Source organism: Limulus polyphemus, unplaced genomic scaffold (genome assembly GCF_000517525.1).
Source record: "Limulus polyphemus unplaced genomic scaffold, Limulus_polyphemus-2.1.2 Scaffold1991, whole genome shotgun sequence".
Classification (NCBI taxonomy): Eukaryota; Metazoa; Arthropoda; class Merostomata; order Xiphosura; family Limulidae; genus Limulus; species Limulus polyphemus.
The window spans coordinates 214136-219805 of NW_013667601.1; the positions used below are offsets into that span (position 1 = coordinate 214136).

The 5670-nt window shown below is 34.9% G+C and overlaps 1 protein-coding gene across 1 annotated transcript in view; it reads right to left on the bottom strand.

Moving 5' to 3' along the window:
- The window catches only part of LOC106465586 (sucrase-isomaltase, intestinal-like), a 31662-nt gene extending 29124 nt beyond the window's left edge, over positions 1-2538 (bottom strand). Inside the window, exon 1 of the mRNA XM_022393510.1 lies at positions 2226-2538. The gene's annotated coding sequence lies outside the window, so the exon portion shown is untranslated. The remainder of the gene's footprint in view (positions 1-2225) is intronic.
- Between the last annotated feature and the right edge of the window lie 3132 nt (positions 2539-5670).

Sequence of the window (5670 nt, forward strand, 5' to 3'; positions counted from 1 at the left end):
TAGTGCTATAAATATATAAGCTAAACAATACAGACAAGGTAAATACTATAGGTGTATAAAAATCCTAAGACAATAACATATCTATTGAGCATATAATGAAGTCTACACGAGAAACATTATATCACGGCAACAAAATGCACATCTACACAATACTTCACAAGATTGGTGCCTTTTAATATAAACTACACGTGGATAGTTTAACGAAACCTACCTCGTTTTACAACTTTCAGAAAAGTGACTGAAGTTAAATAAGCACAGAATGACCCTTAATATATTAGTAATTTTGACATGGATGAAAACAAGGATATGTTTGTTTGTTTGTTCTTAATTATACACAAAGCTACACAAGGGCTATCTGTGCTCTGCCCACCACGGGTATCGAAACCTGGTATCTAGCGTTGTGAGTCCGCAGACATACCGCTGTGCCACTGGGGGGGGGGGCAAGGATATACAGAAAACTATGTCTCTTTCCCTTCATACAGAACATATTTAGTAAAACTGAGAGAACGTTTACCACAGAATGGATAAGAGCACCACTCATTCCTCATTAGATTACAATAAAAAAAATATAACTAATTCAGTATAAGGAACTGGGGAAACAGAACATTATGTTAATACAGTGTGTTAATGAATAAACTGACCTTGAGAGCTCAACAAAACCGTCCTTCAGAAAGGTATACCCCTAAATGCATACGTGACAGCCTTTATGACAATTTTATAACGCCAATATATATATGTTTCTTTTTTGAATTACTTGCTGTCAGTTATGTTTACTGATAAAGAGTCTGATAAGATATTCAATGAAACGTTTCGATACACCTACCCATATTGTCACTGTTAAGTAGATAAATCCGCTATGTTTTTTTTTCTTCCAGGTTTATAAAATGAGTAAGAGAATCTGTAGAGAAGAAAAGTAGTTTAAATATATACAAGAATGTCAAGTATTTTTAAGTTATCTGTAAGAAATTTAACGTATGACTACTTCATGGTACTTTCTTTTTTTTTTTTTTTTCCATCCTAGCGTAGACTGATAAAGTGGAAATAAGGCGTGTTAAAAGATAAATTAGCGATAACATTCACGCACCTGTTGTATTTTAATGCTCTGCCATATACTTAATATTAATTTTAAACAAAATTTCATGGCATCAAAATATCAACAATGCCTGAAAGACTGTCTGCAGTTATTAAAGCTAAATGGGGACACACAAATTATTAACTGTTTGTTGAACCCAAGCACTTCCACTGAGTTTCTGTTGTACTAAATTTGTTAGTTTGTTTGTTTTGAATTTCGCGCAAAGCTACACGAGGGCTATCTGCGCTAGCCGTCCCTAATTTAGCAGTGTACGACTAGAGGGAAGGCAGCTAGTCATCACCACCCACCGCCAACTATTGAGCTACTCTTTTACCAACGAATACTGGGATTGACCGTCACATTATAACTCCCCAACGGCTGAAAGGGTGAGGTAGGACGGGGATTCGAACCCGTGACCCTCAGATTGCGAGTCGAGTGCTCTAACCACCTGGCCATGCTGGGCCAGGAATATGCAGTGTGTCCAACTCTTCGTGAAATATAGACTGTATATTAAGAACTCTTGTCTGTATGTGTGATTTCTTTATTTCATTGAAAGTGCAATAAAGACACATTGCTCAAAAAGAATAACTAAATGTATTTAACATTCTTAAATTGTTTCCAGAATGACATACATTTAGTGAAAATAATAAACAATATTCAACGTTAAACTGGTACACAATTAAAAACATTTTATTTAGGCCTATCTATGGCCTTCAAAAAGTAGACGTCTCCACGTGTTTCGACGTTACAACGTCATCCTTTAATTGTGTACCACTTTAACGTTGAATATTAATTATGATTTTAACTATATACACAAGTGCCAAAATACTATCAAAAATAGATAATCTGAGTCTAATTCACATAAAATATCTTTAAATTCACTTTTTTTATTATTATTAATCTTAACTGCGATTATAAATAGCAGCATTGTTTATATAAGACAAATATCCTTGATATTCTCAGCTAACCCGAGTTTCTGACGCGTGTTTTATAGATTAACGCGCAGATAATATGAATTTACGAGTTTCTGAAAGAGATTATTTTACTGAATATATCTTTTTAAATGTGAAATAAAAGATATGAACAACTTGTTAGTGACGTCAAAAGTCTCTATTACACAAATAAAACATAAAACAAAAACCAGCACGCGTACCTACACGGGTGAGTGAACAGTCCTTCCTACACCCACCAGATTGCCTTTATCTTATTTTCTCCCAATAGCGATTACTGCTGAACTAAACAGATGGTCTTCAAAAAAGACAATTTTTTTTTCCGCCTGGTAGAAAACTAAACTAAGAAAGCACTCTCGAAACTAGAATTTAAATTAATTGATACAGTGGACGATGTAACCTCGTGACCTCAGCTCTCTGACAGCATTGGTCGGCTGTCATTTTCAGTCAACGTCATAATCGGCCAGCAAAGAATATGTTAACCTGTTCAACGCGGATGCTCCATACAACGCTGAAATATCCTTGCGGGCAGATAATACGTCACCTACTAAAAAGAACAAATAAACTAGGCTACTAGAACAAGCTAATATTAATGACCACCTGAAAGTGTAGGAACTAAGTAATCAAATATTTTGGAAACATCTACATCATTACAGTAGGTAGAAAATGCACGATATACTTGCATATCACGTATCTAAGCAAATAAGAACTACTCTCGAAACAGGAGTTCATTTCACTCAATCTGATTACAATATCTGGAATACAACTGGAAAGGTCGTGTTATAACTGTTACCAATAATATCATGTGTTTGTTTGTTTTAAATTTATGCACAAAGCTACACAATGGGCCCACCACGGGTATCGAAACCCGGTTTCTAGCGTTGTAACTCCGCAGACATACCGCTGTGCTACTTGGGGGGGGGGGACAGTAATATCACACAAAACCAGAAACTGTGGAGCTGACTGGCCACAGAGACAAGTTGACACAATATGCTGAAGTTGGTAGCCGTGGTATCGTTTATTGTTTGTTTATTTGTAATTAAGCACAAAGCTACACAATGGGCTATCTGTGCTCTGCCCACCACGGGTATCGAAACCCAGATTCTAGCGTTGTAACTCCGCAGACATACCGCTATGCCACTGGGGGGCGCCGTGGTATCATGATCACAAACACATCCAAATGAAAGTCATTTTCTTTTCTTGTTTTATCGTGATCGGAAGAGTAAAAACTGATATTTTCACATTAATAAGTAAATATTATCTACTGCAAAGGCAATCAGTCTTTCTGAGAAAATTAACAAAATTTATTTTGGTACGTAATAGAGAAAGGTGTCTAATTTATGTTGGTATTGAAATTTCTTACCTTGATATTCAAATGTGATTTTTATTTAAAAATTTAAAGAAGTGAGCTCTTTCTTCTCATTCTATGGATTAACCTCACCTAATCTTCGCGATAATGGAGATTTGTGGATCTAATATATAAGAGGACAAGTTTAGCAATTTATTGTAGGTAAGAAGATGAATAAAAACAATCACTTTGTTTATAATTAGAAAAACGAAGGATAGTTAGTTGACCGTAAAGATGGTAGGACTATTGCATTAAAGTATTTAAAGTTAAGTAAGAATGAATATATTGAAAATATCGTCTAGCACAAAGAAAATACACTATATTTAACAGAAGATAAATTAAAATATATTTTGTAAATAAACAAACTTACTACTAATCGGTGTTGAATTACTGGAGCAAGAAACAGAATCAGCGGTAGAACAGTTGAAAACAGGGACGATACTTCAAAGGTTAGTCTTGACTCTTCCAAGTCAGAAATGAATCTATTAAAAACACCAAAATTCAGTTTACAATTCACCTTCTTCATATGGATAATCAATCAAGAAATTGAATCAAAAATGCTATGAAGTATGTCTGCTCCACCGGTAATCCCACATACATAAGTTAATGTAGTGCACATTACAATTATCTCAATAATTATGTGGCTGCAGAAAATGACACCGAAGGCTGAATTGACACATGGCTTGGAATATAACTAGTATATTCAGAATTACAATTTGAGAACAAGTTATTATTTGTTTTATATAAAAGATAATATGGAAGATCGATATACCTGGTATTTACACCTCTCTAGGGTCTTGAGTTGGGAATTTAGTATTTCTACAATTTTGTAACTTAGGAGGGAATTCAAACTTTAGTAACAAATAAAACAGTTTCACACCAAATTCACTTCTTAGTCTCTTGCAGCAAAAAACTGTTTCTCAACTTCACGTGACCTTATGAGGAAAGCATTTGACTCCCAACCCCTAGCGACGCTGAACACAGAAGTTCCTGCCCCGTAAGAAATGCGTAGCTGTATTTGTGTAGTGAAGCGCATAAGGCCAGGAGACTCGTGTATATATATATACCGATTTGTAAGTGTCAGATATAAAAGACTGTTTAGTGTAGGTAGTAGTATTAATCTATTTATTTTGTGTTTGTAATTCATTGATGTCGAGACTATAGAGATTTCTAGAAGGCCTCAGTGATAGATGTATAAATAAAGGCTGCACAGCAAGAATTTACTCCCAAGATGCTAATTGGAAGTCATGGCACCCCCCCCCCCCTGGAAACTAGTTGAAGAAATGATCAATAAGTGGTCTAGTGGTCTATGCCTAAAAAATCAGGGAAGTGGAAGATATGCAGTTTTAATGATATTGGGTATGTTTTACGCTATTTAAATAATTTGATACTTTTGTACTCATTGGTACTTTTTATTTGTCTGATCTGGTACTATTTAAGAAAGTTCAATAGTAACCATTTGGGCATAGCAACAACCAAATGAAACCTTCGAAAAAATAAAAACCTCTAGTACATCTTCATTATCAATATATATATTAGATTAGGTTTGTTTGTTTGTAATTCAGCACAAAGCTATACAATGGGCTATCTGTGCTCTGCCCACTACGGGTATCGAAACCTGGATTCTAGCGTTGTAATTAGATTAGGTAAGTCAAGAATATTAGCGATTATGGAATTAGAGGTGTTGTGGTTAATTCGTGTAATCAGGCACGATAAAAAGTTATCTTTCGTTAATTTTACTTCCTGGCCGTCTATTTAAATACACAGACAGTGCAGATACGATAAGCATGATCTACACTTCGTCCCCCGGTAGGACAGCGGTTAGTTTACGACTTACAACGCTACAATCCGGGCTGGATTACATGCGGTGGACACAGCAGGTAGCCCAATGTGGCTTTGCCCTAAATTAAACAGGTAATAGGAAAACAACTAAATTAAAGTACATCAGTGAAAGTTGTTCTTGCCTCTTTCTGCTAGTGTCGATTTTTACAATAGTAAAGAACGCATATCTGTATAATTTCTGACCATAGGCTTGACTTTATTTTAGTTTCACTTGGGGTGGAAAGACCCTTATATGAACTTATTAAAAATTAACAACATAAACAATACAACTTTAAACTTTTGCTGGTGTGATACACCTGTTATTTTAAAATGTGTACATGTAATATGTAACGAATTTATCAATATATATTTATTTTAATACCAACGTTTGTATAGATTAAGTTTATATTTAAAAACATGCATAGCTTATAGTGTTAGATATGTATTGCGAAACTCCCGCCTATTCTCCAAAGTTGTAG